The sequence below is a fragment of the Kogia breviceps genome, chromosome 17, assembly GCF_026419965.1.
Source record: "Kogia breviceps isolate mKogBre1 chromosome 17, mKogBre1 haplotype 1, whole genome shotgun sequence".
NCBI classification, from domain to species: domain Eukaryota; kingdom Metazoa; phylum Chordata; class Mammalia; order Artiodactyla; family Physeteridae; genus Kogia; species Kogia breviceps.
In genome coordinates, this window is record NC_081326.1 from 9,298,240 (window position 1) to 9,318,265 (window position 20,026).

General features: G+C 38.1%; 1 long non-coding RNA gene across 4 annotated transcripts in view; it reads right to left on the minus strand.

Moving 5' to 3' along the window:
* The window catches only part of LOC136792884 (uncharacterized), a 446,126-nt gene that overhangs the window by 119,936 nt on the left and 306,164 nt on the right, over positions 1-20,026 (minus strand). For all 4 annotated transcript variants that reach the window (XR_010837463.1, XR_010837461.1, XR_010837464.1 and 1 more), the window contains one exon: positions 15,743-15,885. This is a non-coding gene — a long non-coding RNA (uncharacterized lncRNA). The remainder of the gene's footprint in view (positions 1-15,742; positions 15,886-20,026) is intronic.

The window sequence follows — 20,026 nt, forward strand, 5'->3', positions numbered from 1 at the left end:
GGTTAAGGGACTGGGAATGTTATTTGGCCAGGAAATGGAAAAGCTGAGGTTGGAATGCTCAATTGGAAAACTGAACAAGTACAAATAAAACTGAACTTCTTAAAAAGAAGCAACATGGTAGAAAGGTAATGTCCAGTTTTGTTGGCACTTATAGCCACTCTCCACTCTCCCATAGTAAAGGCTACAAAAACTATGTGAAGCTACTCTTTTTCACGCTTGCAGTTTACCCTGGATATTCCTCTGATTCTTAGCCTTGAATCTTCTCTTTCTTTCTGATCGATTTGACTGCGTTCCCCAGCTAACCCTATGAGTGTATGCCAAACTTGTATAGACTGTCCTGTCTTTCTTTTCTCTTTTCTCTTCCCTTTTCTTTTCCTTTCCTTTTCTTTTCTTTTCTGCCTCTATCCAAGATGAAGCTTCTCAGATCAACTGCTCTTTACTCCATGCAATTCAAATGAAAGTAAGAGACACCCTAGATTGGACCCAGAATCGAGGCCTTCATATCTGTCAGTGAGACTGAATAGAATTTATCTTATTAAGTAATCAAACATATTATAAAACTACTATAATTGAAAGATTTTGACCCTGAGGTAAGAATAGTCATTTCAACATCTCAGAATAATTAGACCACACAGATGTTACTATTTTTATAAGAATTTAATATTTAATGAAATTAACATGATACATCAGTATGGAAGAATAATATTCAATAAAGTATCTAAAAATGACTTTGAAGATTGGGGAAGGATGATATTTAAGATTCTAACTTCATCCTATATATTAAATAAACTCCATATCTATTAAATAATTAAATAAGAAAAAAATCATATCCTATCACAGAAAAGACTAAAAGAAGCAATGGGATATTTAGAAACTGCTGAAAAGTTGATTCTGAATTAAAAATATACTGAAGAAATTAGAAATAAAATAATAATCATGCCAAAGATTGGTGTGTATTGGTGCTTGTTTTGTGTCAGGCTTGGTCCTAAGAACTTCCCTGTGCTACCTTATTTAATATCCACAACTCCTATGACAAAAGTAATACTACTATTCCCATTTTACAAATGAGATAACAAATGCTAAGAAAGGTTAAGTAATTGATCCAAGATTACTTAGTTAATTTCAGAGCTCATATTCGCCGCTGCTGGCTCCAACCCCTTGGCACTTAACCACTACATTGTACAGAAATATTTTGAACATTAATGACTTCTGATATATATATATATATATATATATATATATATATATATACACACACATATATATATATATATATATGCCTTTACCTTTGTTCCATTATATATGGTATATCAGAAAAGATGGGGAAAATATCTTTATTTTGTAGAAACTTAGTTTAGTAGATGTTTTAATAGAGAAAAATACTTTTAATCTATCAAATTAGTGGAAGTAAATATAATCATTATTTCTTTGTGGGCATTGTGACAATGACATTTCATACATTAGGAAAGCTTCTCAGTTATATACAAAATTCTTTAACAGTGTTCACAGTAGATTTCAGCAGATATGTGTGTAAAAAATGGCACTTTGCTCAGTCTATCCCATCTTATAAACATAACTTACACGGGGAAGAAACAAAAACAAAATAAAAAACAAAAACAGAAGAAGAGACCAAAAGCTACTGACAGCCAACTGCTGGACAAAATCAAAGAGATTTTCATTAACCATGAATTATATATCCATATAGTTTTAGAATGCAACCTGATGACTCATTTAAGGTATTCCATCTCAAAAGAAATAAACTTACCAGCTGAAAGGAAGATGATGAAGTCTAGTGTCTTTTCTGAGATGCCCAAGCCCACCCCACCCTAGACACCCAAGTTTTTCTAATAAAGCCCGGCCAACCATCTCTCTCCTACTTTTTGTTTCCTTTCTCTCTTGGAAATTTTCTTTCCACATCTATCTGGAGACTATAATTTCCACAAAACGATGGGGCAGAGAGCACAGTCACAGCAGGGTTGTGTGTTGAGAGGCCTTCATCCCCAGCGAGTAGGTCTCTAGAAGCTGAACGGCAATGGAAGCGCTCCAATCCCTGGCACTGTGGTTTCCCAGCAACTCCACTGCATCAGAGTAAGATACCCAGGCAATGGGAAAAGGAGAAAATTATACCTCGGTGCTATAGAAGCCACAGGATAAGTGCTTGCCGAGGCTGGAAATTCGTCTAGGAGGGAATGTATCAAACTGCCCTCCAGCCGCATTATGACAAGGAGAGCTACTGAGTACCCACCCATATGAACAGAGGGAGACTAGGATACGCATTAGGACGACCTTCTCACTTAAGAAAGAATAAGCCTCAAATAACGAACAAACAGAAAACAGCAGCTCTTTGAAAAACAAAAGCAAAAAAATTCAGAACACAGGAAAAGCCTCTGTGGGCTAACAGGACTTGGGTAGGGGACAGCGGTCCAGGTGACAGGAGGGACCAATGTCACCTAGCCGGGCACATCTCTTCCTTCCTCTGAAATTCAGACTGGCTGCAGCAGGGTTTGCTCTTGAGCTCCGCGTTGTGAAAGATATGGAAAAACGTGCTTTGGGGAACGTAAGCTGGCTACGGGTTTTGATATCCTGAAATAAGTGCCTGCTTTTGACAAGGTCAAGGCAGCACAGTCCACTCCTGCCTGCACCAAAACACAAAACTCACAGGTGGACACACCCCAGGCAGTTAACTACACAGACCTCAAACTCAGCTCCGCTCTTCCGAGAAAAGCCTAATTTACCTACGCACATGCAAAGGAAACCCATGACAGCTACTATAGTATCACTCTAGAATGCCAATCTGTAACAAATAAGAGGAGTTCCAGAAAGAAATTGTAGCTTCCAATTATGTAGATTGCTTCATAGTTACGACATAGCCACTAAGCATGAGCTACAAGGGAAAAAAATGGAACTACCCTAGTAAGAAAACTATCCCCAGAGGATATCAAAGGCTTCCAAAGACTTTTTTTCAAGAAGAAAATAGATTTTATTCAAAATGTTATATGAAGAATAAGCTGGAAGATCTCCATGAGATGGTGAAGAAGACACATACTTTCCCCATCCATTAAAAAGCAAGGAAATTGGAAATGCCAGGGGAAAAAGTTGTTCAATAAAGTCATGGTCCAAACATGAAGTGAATGAACTTGTGCCAGAACAATGGTAGTCAATAATAAATAATAGATGGTGAATAATAAAGTGATTTCATTTGAATTTGATGTTTGGAACATGTTCTTTTTCAAGCAACAAAAATGGAAAGATATGGAGTTACATTCCCTCTGTACAGACTCAGCAGGTACTTTATTCTATGAAGAATATTGTTTACATAACAACTTTGGTTTATGAAATAAGATGGAAAATTTTAAATATTATTTAAAACCATGAATGAAATAATTTAGAAACAGAACATTATGTAACTAACAATTGTGGGGGTGGTTTCAATGAGTTGAAAAAGTAGATATGTCTTAAGTTGAAAAAGTAAGACATCGAATAAGAACAATATTATTTAGAATTATGGTGGGGGCCAGCAGAGCAGCTAAAATCATGAAAACGATGGAGAGCAATGGCTTCTGAAGTGCACATTGGAGGGATAGGAATTAAAGCTTTTCTTTCCGTTTATATCTTGGGGATTTTAATTGTTTTCATGGTATACATGTTTTACTTTCATGATGAGAATAATTTTTATTAAAGGATCTTAACCACTCAGGAATCTTAAATGGAATACATGGCTTACAAATCTCACAAAGACAAAAGGAAACAAGATATTTTGAGGAGTGACTTCCCTACCGTTAATTACTACCCTCCAAAATACGAAATGATATCCAAAAATACAGAAGACATCATTAAATCAACAGAATTAAAGATCAATTTAGAATAGAAACCAAATTTTGTAGAAAATATGTAGAAAACATGTGCAATTTAATATTACAAAAACAATGTTCATTTTATTTATTTATTTGTTTTTTGTTGTTGTTGTTGGAGTATAGTTGCTTTGCACTATTATGTTAGTCTATACTGTACAGCAAAGTGAATCAGCTATACGTATACATATATCCCCTCTTTTCTTTTTAAAACTTCTATAATCTCTAACTTAATTTGTAAGAATTTTCCTTAAAAAAATCCAATTATAGAAAAAGCTATATTCATGAAAATATGTATTGCATCCTTATTTAAAATAGCTAATCATTGAAAGCAACCTAAATTTAGAGTACAGGGAAATAGGTAACTTGTGTTAAAATGTTCTCCACCGCTGAGGAGAATCAGAGCTGGGGATGAGCAAAGAGGTAAAGGGTGACAAGATTCGCCTGGAAAGAGGAGATTCAATGGTACCCCTCTGGATGGGGCTAATGCTCAAATACTTTCTCTCTTAGAACATCTCTGGAAGTTTGTAAGTTCTTTGAAGCCATCACCTCTAATTGCTGGCAATCTCCTACAGTTTTCTGATATGAACTGTGCCCAGTGGTATGTTGGTGAAAAGTTTAATAATTGGATCTCTGGGGAAAAAAATTCTGATTTCCAGGATATATATACTCCTGTCATGGTGGATTTTAACCCATCAACCTGATGTCACTAAGTGGGGAATAGCACAAAATTTTATAGTTATTTCCATCTTAAATGCAAGAATGTAGGTAATAGTAAAAATGTAATGAAATAAAAAGGAAGTAATGAATTTTGAATATGTATTACCTTTTAAAATAGATTTTATTTAATTGAAACCAATAATGTAATCGATTTGAGTATGTAGTTAGTTTTCATAATTGCCCTGTTTAACAATTAGCTCACAAAATTCCTAAAAAATTAACCATTGGCTATTATGAGGCCATGGGCGCTGGCTCGCAGGACCTCGTTACTTCTTATTCTTCAGCTCCAGGAATTTCAAACCTCTATTGTGCCTTTATCTGTTTTGGGGAGGGGTTCCTCATTTTTAAAGTAATTAATTAATTGTTTTAATTGTGGTGAAATACAGATAACATAAATTTTACCATGTTAACCATTTTAAAGTGTACAGTTCACTACATTTACATTCACACCGTCGTGCTACGATCGCCGCCATCCATCTACATAACTCTTTTCATCTTGCAAAACTGAACCTCCGCGCCCATTAAACGATAATTCTCCATCCGCTTTCCCTACAGTCCCTGGCAACCACCATTCTATTTTCTGTCTGTATGAATTTGAGTACTTAAGGTACCTCACGTCAGTGAAAGCATATCGTGTTTGTCCTCTTGTGATTGGCTTACTTCACCTAGTGTAATGTCCTCAGAGTTCATGCATGTTGTAGCATGAAGAGAGGTTCCTTTTAGGGTGACCAATGAGCCTTGGCAAACTTCAGAAACACCAGGTATCCCCTGTGCAGCCTCCCTGTCCTGCTGGCCCTGCCCGCCAGAGGATCCCTGTCAGACGATTTGCTGGTGAGAGTCAGGCACCAGCCATTATTGAAAACACACACGCCAAGCTGTCGAGGTTCCCCTCGCTTGGGTTTGGGTTTCCCTCAAAGAAATCCTATGTTGTCCACTCTTTATATAATAAATACTCATCTTCTCTGATATAGTCTGGAAGGGGTTAATGCATGAACTTGGACAAACCGTTTGGGGGCTGTTTGCTACAGAAATCTGGGAGCCCTGAAGGACCTACTCTGCTCACCTCTGAACCTCAATCTAAATTCTAACGAAAAAGAGTCCAATTTTAACACTTTTCATATATTCTGATAGTCTGACATCTCTATCTCTAGCCCATGTTTCTCCTGAGTTCCAATCCAATATCCAATAACTACCGCAAACAGTAATACCAGAGCAAATACCTGTCTCTCCTCATAGAGTTCTCTACCAGATTTCCATGTCAATACGTCCAGCCACCTCTGTAGTTCATACCCTCAACATCTGTAGACCAATCTAAGCAGGGTTCACTAAGCAGTTTCCCTCTAGGTGTGCCTCGCTTTGACCCTCTGCTGTTTTCTTACGAGGGTGACGTCACTCAAATACAAAGGCGACTGTGCCAGCTTTGACGCTCCCGGTGGTTTTATAAAACCTCCTCGTTGTGCACCTGCTTACATCAGACCGCACCTCTTTTTCGCAAGCTCTCTCACACCAGAAGCTTCTCTGAAAATGACTGTCTGCAGCCCTCGCCACATGATGTATTCAGTCTCCTTGTTCATGCGCTGCTTCTGTCTGAAAGTTCAACTTCTCTTGCTTTTCCCCAGCATTGCAACCTCACAAACTTGTAATCGGCCTTCAAAATCAACTTTTTTTTTCTTCCAGTTTTATGGAGATATAACTGACATACAGCACCGTGTAAGTTTAAGGTGTACGGCATCACAGCTTTGTGAGATACAACAGGGGAAGCAGCCACCAGCATCAATGAGAAAAATGGTGATTAGAAAAATAAAATTATTATTCTCTGTTTTGGTATTTACTTTTTGCAGAAAGGGAATGGAAAGTTAGAAGACGCTAGTTGGAACCCAATTTATGCTACGGACTATGATTTTTATACATATTCCTTATATATGTGTTAGATTAGTGATTCAAAGAGCAAACACTGGTGCCAAAATACTTGAATTTGAATCCTGGCTCTGCCACTGTATAACTGTGAGACTTTGGACAAGACACATGGTAACTCTACTCTTCAGTTTCATCACCTGTAATCTGGGGGTGATACTAACAGACCTACCTGATAAAGTGGTTGTGAGAATTGAATTGATACATATAAAGTTTTTGCACAGAGACTGGAACATAAATGTGATTTTTCTAAGTGTGATCTTTAAAAAAAAAATTTATCATTAATTAACCATTATATAATCACTTTGAGGTGGGTATTACTACCACCATTTTGCATCTAAGGAAACTAAATACATAAACTTGTCATGCATTACGGTAAAACAAATTTGAACTTAAGACAGAGAGATTTTTGCCCATGTGTCACAAAAAGATGCTTTTATAATGTACTCTTTCAGAAAATATAGGAAAAAGAAGTATATTGTATGTAAACGCTGGCTGAATTCCCAATGGACTAAGCTTTCACAGATAGCATAACTTTTTGGATAACCAAAGTTTAATCTCTATAAACACAACGTTCTTTTGGTTTCAACTACTTATGTTGGTCAACATGTACTTAACATAATTTATTTTATACTTTGTGATTCAGGTTCATCGCTATTTCTATCAGTTATTGTACAGAGCTCTGAGAGCCCACGTTTCATGCCCCGGAGAGCTCGTGAGTTCTGTAGAGCCGTTTGCTCCTTCACTTAGTGGCCCTACCCTGCCTACCTGTTGCAGTTCCTGTATCTGTGGTTCTGTAGTTTTATTCTCTCCTCCTCCAGCCGGTGTGACAGCCTTCAACAGGTCTGGGCTGGCAGTGTGTCTGCCAATAACAGTCCCCTTCTCCTGATGATTTTTACTCTGATCCTTCTATGGAGTTGAGATAAATAAGTATCTACAACCAGACTGAGCATAATCATGTATAAAATCAGATTAAGCAGAATCTGAATGAAGATCTGACGGGCATAACATGAGTAACATCCAGATGCTATATGCGTGAGCGTTGTAGCATCTATATTGGCTCCACAGAGACTGTTTGCTCACTAGCTCGTGTTTCTCTGTACGTTACTCAGGGTATTTGTTCACGTACTTAGTTAATTCACTTAACTATACCACAATGTTGTCGGAATAGTTACATCCCCGAATGGAGATTTATATAGAAAACTGGTTTGAAGCAAGAGGACTGTTACTTGAGTCTGAGCTGCGCGTGCTGTGGTACTCTGCCAAGTTAGATGCCAACAGGATACTGAATAGGTTAGTTATTAGATATATTTTCAGGAGTTTCACTTGTGTTTTTTCCATCTGCAATGTCTCACCAGGAAGATGAAATAAATATTTCAGACAATCACTTATCTGAGAGGAATCTGTTTCAGGATGCTCAGCGTGCTTGTACAAAGCATAATACATACAACGAAACGTTACAATTTTTTTCTTGCAATCCAATCTAATCCTTAATTAGAAGAGAAATAGTGACCTACTTTCTCTAAACTCTATCCCTAAATATTTTCCTTCTAATTTCTTTCTTTTCCCTTCTGGTTTTATTGCGATAGAATTGACATGCAGCACTGTGTAAGTTTAAGGTGTACAGCATAATGATTCATACATCATGAAATGATTACCACAATAAGTTTAGTGAATATCCACTATCTCATACGAATACAAAATGAAATGAAAGGGAAAAAGAAGTTCCTCATGATGAGGACTCAGGGTTTACTCTCTGGTTAACTTACACTATAACATACACACTGGTTTGACATCTTCACAGTACTGAATCTTCTAATTAATTAACATGGTGTGATAGGCATAATTCTGAGATGACTCCAGGATTTCCGTTCCTTGTATATGCACCCTGGAAAATCTCCCCTTGAGTGTGAATTGATGGACTTATTTATTTATTTTTTAACATCTTTATTGGAGTATAATTGCTTTACAATGGTGTGTTAATTTCTGCTGTATAACAAAGTGAAGGAGCCATACATATACATACATCCCCAAATCTCCTCCCTCTTGCGTTTCCCTCCCGCCCTCCCTATCCCACCCCTCCAGGTGGTCACAAAGCACCGAGCTGATCTCCCTGTGCTATGCAGCTGTTCCCACTAGCTATCTATTTTACGTTTGGTAGTGTATATATGTCCATGCCACTCTCTTATTTTGTCCCAGCGTACCCTTCCCCCTCCCCATGTCCTCAAGTCCATTCTCTACGTCTGCGTCTTTATTCCAGTCCTGCCCCTAGGTTCTTCAGAACCATTTTTTTTTTTTTTTTTAGATTCCGTATATATGTGTTAGCATATGGTATTTGTTTTTCTCCTTCTGACTTACTTCACTCTGTATGACAGACTCTAGGTCCATCCACTTCACTACAGTAACCCAATTTTGTTTCTTTTTATGGCTGAGTAATATTCCATTGTATATATGTGCTACATCTTCGTTATCCATTCATCTGTTGATGTACACTTAGCTTGCTTCCATGTCCTGGCTATTGTAAACAGTGCTGCAATGAACATTGGGGTGCATGTGTCTTTTTGAATTATGGTTTTCTCAGGGTATATGCCCAGTAGTGGCATTGCTAGGTTGTATGGTAGTTCTATTTTTAGTTTTTTAAGGAACCTCCATGCTGTTCTCCATAGTGGCTGTATCAATTTACATTCCCATCAACAGTGCAAGAGGGTTCCCTTTTCTCCACACCCTCTCCAGCATTTATTGTTTGTAGATTTTTTGATGATGGCCATTCTGACCGGTGTGAGGTGATACCTCATTGTAGTTTTGGTTTGCTTTTCTCTAATTAGTGATGTTGAGCGTCCTTTCATGTGTTTGTTGGCATCTGTATATCTTCTTTGGAGAAATGTCCATTTATGTCTTCTGCCCATGTTTGGGTTGGGTTGTTTGCTTTTTTGATATTGAGCTGCATGGACTTCTTGTATATTTTGGAGATTAATCCTTTGTCAGTTGCTTCATTTGCAAATATTTTCTCCCATTCTGAGGGTTGTCTTTTGGTCTTGTTTATGGTTTCCTTTGCTGTGCAAAAGCTTTTAAGTTTCATTAGGTCCCATTTGTTTATTTTTGTTTTTATTTCCATTCCCCTAGGAGGTGGGTCAAAAAGGCTCTTGCTGTGATGTATGTCATAGAGTGTTCTGCCTATATTTTCCTCTAAGAGTTTTATAGTGTCCTGTCTTACATTTATGTCTTTAATCCATTTTGAGTTTATTTTTGTGTATGGTGTTAGGGCATGTTCTAATTTCATTCTTTTACATGTAGCTGTCTAGTTTTCCCAGCACCACTTATTGTAGAGGCCGTCTTTTCTCCATTGTATATTCTCGTCTGCTTTGTCAGAAATATCAAATATCCTATTTTTTTTGCATCTTTCAGTAAGCCTTCTTGGTTTAACCACACCTAATTTTTGCATATTTTTTAATGTGGCTATGGATTATTTATATTATTTGTGCTGTTGAATATGTTTTAAGTTTCCTTTCGCCTTTCACATGAGTACTTGCCCCTTTTTCAAAACAGAGAGATAAATCTATTGCCAATAAGCACTACATTTTATCAATTCATATTTATCTCTTTGGGCCAAGAGGTATTTTCTACATTTTACATTCTTAGTAGTGTTATTGCTTGACTAACCACAGACGAGCTTGGGAGAAAGTGACAACGGTAACATTTTATTGTACATTTTACAAACTTCTATTTCACTCTTTCTTAGGTATTTGGCTAAAATTCATCAAAGTGAAAGTTGGAACAAGTGTCAGAGGTCATCAAGTCTGATCTTATATTTTACAATTAAGGACTCTGAGGCCTAGAGATGTTAAGAAACATATCTAAGGTCAGCTAGCTAGTGATTGGCACTGAAATCTAGGCATTTGATGTTTAGAGCATGGCTTTGGGCTCTGTAACAGTTTGCCACCCCCTATTAAAAGAGTACTCTCTGTCCAAGTGCTATTTGAGCCATCCATATACCATGCCTGGACTCTGGGTGGCTCAAGGACCATCGCCCTGTTTCACAGATGTGCCGCAACAAAGAAACGTTAAGTGCTGACCGAGGTAGCAGAACAGATCTACAAAGGAGTCAAAATAGAACACACTTCTGTGTTCTATTGATATTTCTCAGTGTTATTGACAAAACCACTCTGCCTTTGTGAGAACAAGTTCTGTCTTCCCCAGAGGCTACATAACTCCCTGATGGTAAATTCGTCACTTCGGAAGTACATTAACTCTTTCCAGCCACCGGGGTATCATTACTTGGAAATCCTCTGTTTCTAGGACATTGGCTGTGATGATGGAAGTACTCTGCGCTAAATGGGACCCCAGTGGCCCGAAAGACCGAATGCACCTTCCTTCGTGCTAAACTTGCTGCAAAGCTTAGGGATGTTCCCCAAAACCCTTCACCTCCCAGACACTTAAACATTTGTTAAGGTTTCTGGCCAAGGGTGGCACCATATCAAATTGTCTTTGAGTTTATTTTAACTTCAGAGGTCTCACATCTGCTCTCCCATTCGCCTAGAATCTAATTCATCCAGGGACCCAGACGTCTCACGCGGCCTCCAGGTGTTTATTCTTCCGTGATGAGATATATCAAAATTCAGTCCCATTTCCATTGGAGTCAACATAGCCAGCTTTTTTTTTTTTTTAATTGAAGTATAGTTGACATATAACATTATATTAGTTTCAGATATACAACATAACATTTCAATATTTGTATATAGTGTAAAACATAGAGCCAGTTTTTATTAAGGGACAAAATAACTCATATTATGGTTTTAATAGTGTGAGTTACTCAATAATGGTTTAATAATTAATCATGAAACCATTCAATTAAGTTAAACTATTTAATAATGGTTTTAATAGATAGTAGTGAATTTATGTATTCCCTCTAAGATGTGCTTTAAAATATGTAATTTATTTCATTAGACCAAGAAATGCATTGATATTATAAGAAATTCAAAAGGTACAAAAAGTTATATAGTAAAACGTAAGTCTCCTTTCCTGATCTGACCCTTAGAGTACAATCCCCCCTTCTCTAAGGCCACTTATCTTACCAATTAACTGTGCCTTTTCCCATGAGTAATCTATAATATAGATATATTCACATATATGCAAATATATTTATAATTCTTTTATACTAATGTTAGCTTTTTGGACATATTCTTATACAACTTGCTTTTTTCACTAAAACATAGGAAGTGAGATGATTCTATTTTAATACATACTGAGTAGCAGCATTATTTTGAACAGATACATAGTTTTCCTTAGGATGGAAATATCATGATTTATTTAATCAGTCCCTAGTGATGGACATTTAGGGTTTTCTCCCCCAACCTTTTGTTATTACAAACAATGCTACCTATGGTACTTAACTAATTAATTAATTTTTAATATTTATTTATTTACTTTGATGCACCATGCCACTTGCATGATTTTAGTTCCCTAACCAGGGATTGAACCTGGGCCCTAGGAAGTGAAAACATGGGGTCCTAACCATTGGACCACCAGGGAAATCCCTACATATGGTGTGTTTAAAATCAGCCTTTAAACGTAAGTGTGACTATATCTGTATAGTAAATTCCTAGAAATGGAATTGTTGAAACAAAAGATATATGCGTTTTTCATATTGATAGATACTATTAAAGGGCCATCCACAGAATCTGGAACAATTTAGACACCTTGCCACTGTATTGCGATATCACGCTTTAATGTTGGTCAATTTAATAGGCAAAAAAATGATTTCCCATTGAAGAAGTTAACACAGCTGACTCATGGCGTCAAGACTCACAATGATGACTATGAGACACCTAAGCCAATGCGCTTTTTCTCATCGTAACCTAGTTACGGAGACACAGCTGAGAAAAGGGTTTTCTGTATAAGCACACAAATGTCAACACATTTGTAGACACCTGTTTCCTCTGGCCTGAGAAGTCAGGAGTGAAAGGGAGGGGGCTCTGAAGTATGGGTAAGCACAGGTGGAAGAGAACAGCCAAAATACAAAGAGAACAGGCAGAGAGGAGAAGTAAGAGTCACCGCTGAAACAACACAATGAAACTTCCGAGACACCATGAGGACACTCACTGAAAGAGGGTGTGGTGAGGAGGTGAGTGTCAGTTAACCCAAGATGGAGCTTTGACTTGACTTGACATCCATAGTTACCTCTCCTTACTCAGTCCTCTAGATTATTTATTCTTATTCTCACGATGATATATTTACAGGTTTTGCTTTTGAAACATTCATAACAGACTTTTCACTGTACACATTCAGCAGGATTTAGTAAGAATCATGTCTCTCTGGGGTTTGCCTTTCTTTCTTTCTTTCTTTTTCTTTCTTCCTCCTTTCCTTCTTTTCTTCCTTCCTTCCTTTCTACATTTCTGAATTATTGTATTTGAAGCAAAGTAAAGAAGTAAAGAACCCCTTATCACCCACCCACCTTTGTTTTCCTTTGACAATATTTAAAAGGAAGTGGATTTTGCTCGATTTGACCCAGGTGGGTGAATTATTGTATTTGAATCAATGGAACTGATGGTAAGTAAAAAGTACCCCAAAGACTCTCCTTTCGTTTAAAAAAAAAAAAAAAAAAAAAAAAAGATTAAATAGGATAAAGTGATCTTTTCCAATAAGAAGAGAAACAAAATACCCAACTCAACATAATAGTCTTTATAGCCTCATAAACCACAGTACCACCCAAGATGTTAACAAGCTGGCATGTTTTGAGCATCAAAGATAGAGAGGAAACTGTGTTTACATGTTTGGCACAAAAACTAATGAGGAAAGTCAATTGGCCCTTTGTCTTGAGGGTCTGAAGCGCTGAGCTCTAATGTTTGGTTTCTTCGTTGGCACTTGTTCAAGTAATCACTCGTGGCCTGACAAAGCCGCACTTGTGTTTTACTAGTGGCCACGCTGAACTCTCCCGCTTGGGCTGTGTTGTCTCTCAATAGAGTGCCGCAGCCCAGGGCACACTTATTTGAAAACACTAAATCAGAGCGTGATGATCTTTGCCCAACCAGAGCAACCCAGAGAACAGCAAAAAATGTGCGGAGTACTGTGCCTTTTGTCTGCAGAGGGAGGGAGGCGAGGACAGGAGGAAGGTAGGACTGGAGCCTGTGACTGAATAATTTGGAAATGGAAGCTATTAGACCTACTTTGTACAGGAAATCTTTTCCTCTCCTAATCACAGGGGCTAAGTTACCATCAGAACCTGCCTTACTGCACCACGGGGCATGATCCATGAGGCCTCGACTCAAGCCTGCAGTGGCAGGAGATGTCAAGGTGACCCCAGAGGTCTTTTCCTCCTGGAATTCTAACGTGTCGTGAAAGAGTAATCATGTTACTTGGTGAGGAAGCTGACTTTGTCTTTGAGAATATAGTCTGGTAGAAAGGGAAAGTTCCAAAGTAGGTCAAAGCACAGTGTTTGTAACTTTTCTCATTAGGTTGAATTTTTACCCTCCTTCCTGCCTTTCTCTTTCCTTTTACTATTGCTATGTTTTTTTTTTTTTTTTTCCATTTAGAGATAGGAATTACTTGGACCATCCCGGAATTTTTATCTGCATCACTGAACAAGTATCCAAACATTTGGCTGCTATTTTCAAAGTTCTGAACCAGAAACGAGGACTCCAAAATCTGGTTGCAAACAACATTTTTTAAGTGACAGTTTTGGCACTCTTACCTACAGATCCAGTAAAAATAAAACTTAGAACAGTTTGTTCTTAAACTATTTCTAGTACCAGTACTGTGAAGAAAGTACTGAGCTCCACATAATTAAATTGATTTTTTTAAATGCCTGAAGTTTTACATGTTCAAAAATGAGAATTTGGGATAGGTTAAGAGATGTCCTTGCCTTTGCCAAATCCTTGAAGTTCTCTCTGGCTGTCTGCCTCCTATCAGATCTTTTCATGAAGGGTGTAAGTGTACACTCAGCACAGTTTCTGCCACTGAATCAGTCTGAGTGATGCCTGCGCTGAGAAAATGCTAAGTGAGAGTTATTCCTTGGGAAATCACATGATGTAAAGTTAAAAGTTTAGAATATACAGACTTAATGTAACTAAAGTGTCATCTCTCTACCTTTAAATAAGCAGTATTTTCTTTGCTAATTACTTCTTAAATGTTTACTTTGTAAAATGGAGAGGATGCTCATCGCAGTAATGCTGCTTCTGACTATTGTGTAGCACTTTTTATATAAGCCTCTCAAGCTTTCACGGTTCCTGCAGAAAGGAAAGCATTAATTTTACATGCAGGTGAGGTAATTCCAAATTCCTATTCCTGTTGTTAACAATATTTACTCTTCTGTAATGACCAGAGTGTACCAGAAACACAATTGACCTGTTGGTGGTGGTAGAATAAGTAAACGCGTGGAAGCTTCCTAAAAAAAAAGCAATCTGTAAGGGGAAAAAAAAAGAAAAATGTTGGTGTGGCCTTTGAAATCCACCTAAGGCGATGGTAGGGAAGTCACCGTACCTGAAGCCCACAGCCCTAGCCGGTGGAGGGAAGCAATGTGTTTAAATAGGAGGTTCTATTCTCGGCCTTGACATAAAGGGAGATCTCGTGGGAAGAGATAAGACCCCTCTGCACCCCAGGTCCCTGCCTGCCCGAGCTCCCTGCCATCCATCTCTCCCTCGGATCTTCCTGTGCCCTCCCATCCCGCAGACACCAATACTGTTTCTTCCCGCAGGCTCTGCTGCAAGAATGTCAGACATCACACCGCAGCTCACATGCAGAGCTCAGATTGCTAAACGGAGCCAGGGGATGGAGGGGGTGATGGAAAAGAGGAACCGCGATGCTAAGCTCCTTCTCCACGGAGGAGCTGTCCACCGCCTGGGCTCGGGATGGATGTGCCGGTGCTGCGGAGATGCAGTTTCTGGGAACCGCCCCGTATCCCTGCCTAGGGAAGCCAAAGGGCACGAGAGCGTCCTGACCCGCCTCCTACATCGCCCACTTTATAGGGATGATCCACTCAGAATCTATCAACATGAACGTTAAAAGCGAACCACTATTACGGTCTTTCATGGCAAAATTTTCCTCCCACAGTAACATGTGGGCTCTGCCTATGAACCATTTGTAGTTTGTAATGCACACGGGACTTTTTTGTTTGAAATCGCACACACGAAATAAATTTGTTTGCCACCTAGAGTGGTATATGTACATATCTGTGAATACAGTCTAAACATATCATAAGGTGTATTGTATTTGCTATATTTTACAACATATATTCATATGTATCATAATGTATACTTACTTACCTATAGTCCCTTCTTTGGGTAAACACATTAGGCTTCAGAATTAGCTTAGTCGCTAAGCAAGTGTTCCATCTTCGATACTTTTAAGTCATGGGGCGGGGGCAGCTTCAGTCACCAAATGTGTAAGAAGAATCAAGGCCAGCCACCTGTAATAATAACAAAAATACATGAACCGATGTGAATTTCACAGTGGGAACCATAGCTCATAGAATAACGATGATGGCTTGGTGCTGCAGAGTCGCTCTGTTGGCACGAGCAGCGCTCTATCAACCCTAGGCTTCCCCAGGGACGGTAAAACCTGAGGCTGATGTATTACACCACTCAGACCGGGGCAAGGCATGTGAACTGCGAGTCAGGTGACAATGCAGTATTCACCTATTCAGAGAACTGGAGAGGTAAAGCAAACGGTAGGCAGTGGGGAAGAGGAAGAGAGGGAATCTTGGGTAATTTCCCTCTAGAGGTGAAATATTTTCAGACAGTTGTTCAGATTACAGAATGAAAGTTGTTTAGAACCAAGCCTCTAAATTTGAGTAGCACTACAAAAAGTGACCCTGAAACAAGAAAACACCTTATCATCTCCTGAATGTATTTTCACAGTGATCAAAAGAATTATCTTGCTTAAATAACTTTTTTTAAAAATTGGGCCTTTCTCGTAGTTAGAAGAGAATGAAACCAGAAAGCACTGATGTATTCAATCAACAAACAGTGGATTGTGTACACCACAGAAATCCAGAGACTTAGTAAAACAGAGTTTCACAGTCAGTTTTCTTGGAGGACCATGGCTCTCTGGTCTATCAATTTAAAGACACCAAGGTAGGGCTTGCCTGGTGGCACAGTGGTTGAGAATCCGCCTGCGGATGCAGGGGAGGAGGGTTCGTGCCCCGGTCTGGGAAGATCCCACGTGCCGCAGAGCGGCTGGGCCCGTGAGCCATGGCCACTGAGCCTGTGTGTCTGGAGCCTGTGCTCCGCAACGGGAGAGGCCACAACAGTGAGAGGCCCGCATACCGCAAAAAAATAATAATAATAATTAAAAAAATAAATAAAATCAATAAAGACATCAAGGTAAAGAAATAACTACATGCTATTTAAACACAGACTAAAGATGTGGATAGCATCATTTTTTTGCAAATAAGATTTGGACATTAATTTGTAAAATATGATTTTATAAGCATTTAATGATAGCTAATGCATTTTATTCAATACTTGTCAAAATATTAACCAATAACATTTATTGTTTAGTGTGCAAATGCTTAATAATAGAATTGTCATTACTTTAGCTACGATGGACTTGAATATCACAATTAAATAAGTTGGCTACCTGGTGCTATTGATACTGGCATTTTGTGGAAGTCTATAGGCTACTTCATCACTGAAAAACATTCAACTTAAAAAATTTAACAGAGACTGAGTTTCCTCAGTTGTTTTAAAATAGTTGCAAAGATAATAAGTTACCATCTTGTAAAAAAGTTAGAAAGTTCTGGTAAAAAGTTAGAAATGTTCCTAATAACTAAATTTGACATATTCATGAACTGTCAGTAGTCTGAATAGAAATTCAGAAACTATTACCAGAGATTTTCTTTAAAAGTTAAAGTTTACAAATAACAAACTTATGACATATTTTACTTTTAAAAAAATTAAAAAATGTTTATCATCTTACTTGGCTGAATTCTGCCTAAGGTCATCAATATTACTGTATTATGATATCCAAATAGTAGCAGTGGGTTTCTCTCCACTGTCTCTGTGCTGTTATATTGCTTCCAACTCTATTCTGAACTACTACATTTCTCAAATTAAACTTTTAAAAAATGTTAGGATATGAGGCTGCTTTATAATTAATTATACTTTTACCATTTACAGAATTCTTTCAATTTAGAGATATACTGTATTGGGTGTCATCACTTATATATGTTATTGTCCCCTGTCAGACAGAGATGCTTGATTGCTAGGCTGGACATAAAGCAGAAGATCTGCTCGCTAAATGGTTTAGGATTTTTGCCCCCTTGGTTTTTTAATAAAAAACAAGTATAGTCACATCCCATTTATCAAAAAAAAAGTGAAAGCACAAATATTTCTGAAACTGTTCAGAAGAATCATCACACAGTCCCGTTCATAGCTCTTAGAAAATAAAAATATGGCTTTAAAGTTGTTGAGTTCTTCCCTTAATTTAAAAACTGATGTTTTAATATAGATCTTGATGACCTGATGCTGTTATCTCTACGTGGTACAATTATTTGACCTTCAGAATTATTCATAAGCCTCAAATGTAGCCCTATGTCTTAAGCATGACTTTGAAATCTCTGACTAGATTCAATGTTTACAAGGATTCTCTCTGCATGAATTGGGTCCTGTTGTTACAATACCATGTCCTAAAACCAAAGAAAAATGTAATGATGTATCAACACATATATGATTCGCCCTAGTTCTTAAGGATGAAAGGATAATTTGACTCAGCATTTTAGGAACTGTTAAAATATAGTTCTAATTTAATTGAATTTTTCTAGGTTGACTTTTTGCAAGTATCTAATTGTAATGTTTCTTTGGAAAACTGAAGACCCTTCCTAAAAATCCAAGAGGCCAATTTGGTCATTTCAACCATGCAAATAGAAGATAGATTTTCCTGTCTCTAATTTCCAACAATTCCAAGGGTTCTCACTGAATAGTGAGATAATGCAAACGGACCGAAGCTCCAAGCCAGGCTTCTGCAGAGAAAATCTGAGTCCTGCAAGTTCGATTAAGCCAGCTAATTTTCAGTCCAACAAGCTAATTTCCAGACAGACTCTTCTGATGTTTTCCCTCTGTTTGTAATTTGCATCATTAAATAGCTCGGTGTTTCAAAGCAGCCCCAGTACTGAGGTCACAGGGCTTTGTGCTAAATAGCAACCACCTCGATTTTTTTTTTTTTTTTTTTTTTTAAAGGAAGGAACAGAAAGCAGCTGATCCTGCTGTAGCATGATTTTCTTTTTTTCTTAGTGGGAAGAGGTTGAAGTGTCTTGTGGATCACAGAAATTTCGCTTTGGTTCGGGGAACAGCTTTCCTCAGTGCCTTTGTGCTCCAGAAAGCAGCCCAGGATCACAGGTGGCCTTGATTATCAGGATTTTTTTAAAAAAATAGTGTCCCCCCTCCCTTTCACGGAACAGCAGGACATCTCCCTGACATGAATATCTCATTTTTAGTGGCACAAAATTCAAAAATCTTAAAGAGATATCCAAAACCTAAATTAAAAAAATAAATCTACCCTTGCATTTCAAAGGGTAAAATTGGATAAGAAACATTGCTGGTGCTACAAAAGGGTTATACGGGCAGATATGGAGAGTTATGGTTTCTCATGGCCAATTTTCCCTAGAAGGTTTTCAAAGGACTGCTTCTAAAATAACACGCCAAATACAGAGAAAGCAGGAAAATACCTCTTCACCCATACCTATACCTCTCCAGAATAAAATCATTTCACTTTGTCTCTCTGGTCACAGGAGTATGTACTTTGGCTCACCGTCACCCCGGGGCACTCTTTCTACCCTACATGCTGACATGGGTGCTAGTATTAAAAAATCTTCAATCATATAACTCCAAGCCATTCATATTAATGTGCCTGAGTGAAATTACCCTTTCTATTCTGCAGGGGGAAGAAAGACCATAAAACGCTCTCTGCATCCATCAGGACAACCCCACTGGCACAGATGGGAATTTTGCTCTGAAGTGACAGCAGTGCTTTCCTGAAACATGACCTACTGATTGCAAAGAGTTTCTTTGGAAACCCCATGTTTTGTCATTGACCCCTCTCTACCGTATCACACAGTCCTGAACCATCCTAGAGCAATGTTCCCGGGAAGTTAAAGTTGGCTCAGAAGACAAACGGTCATCTCTAACAAAGAAATGCAATAGATGTTTGTCGCAGGGAAAGGCCTGATTCAATCAGCAGCATCTCTGGCTTTCTATTTTGACTCGAGTTTTCAGCACATTCCCTCCGCATTACCAAAAGTTAGAAAGTGTATTTGAAGAAATGCCACCCTTTGTGATATTGACTGAGAACGACGCGCTCGGGGATTTATTTCCCCGAAAATATAGCCCAGAGAATTTAGAAACACACAGTGTTGAGGAATTCAACATGTTGTAGGGTACCACAAAAACGTAGCAGAGCTTTTGCCAGGCAGTAATGAGACCTGAATGTTGTGAGGTATATACACGAAAATGTCTGCCTATGTCCTTTCATTGACACTAGTTTTTATTGTGACAGGTAAACTTGGGGATTATAAAACATTCCACTGTTAAAAGGAATACTTTTTTTTTTTT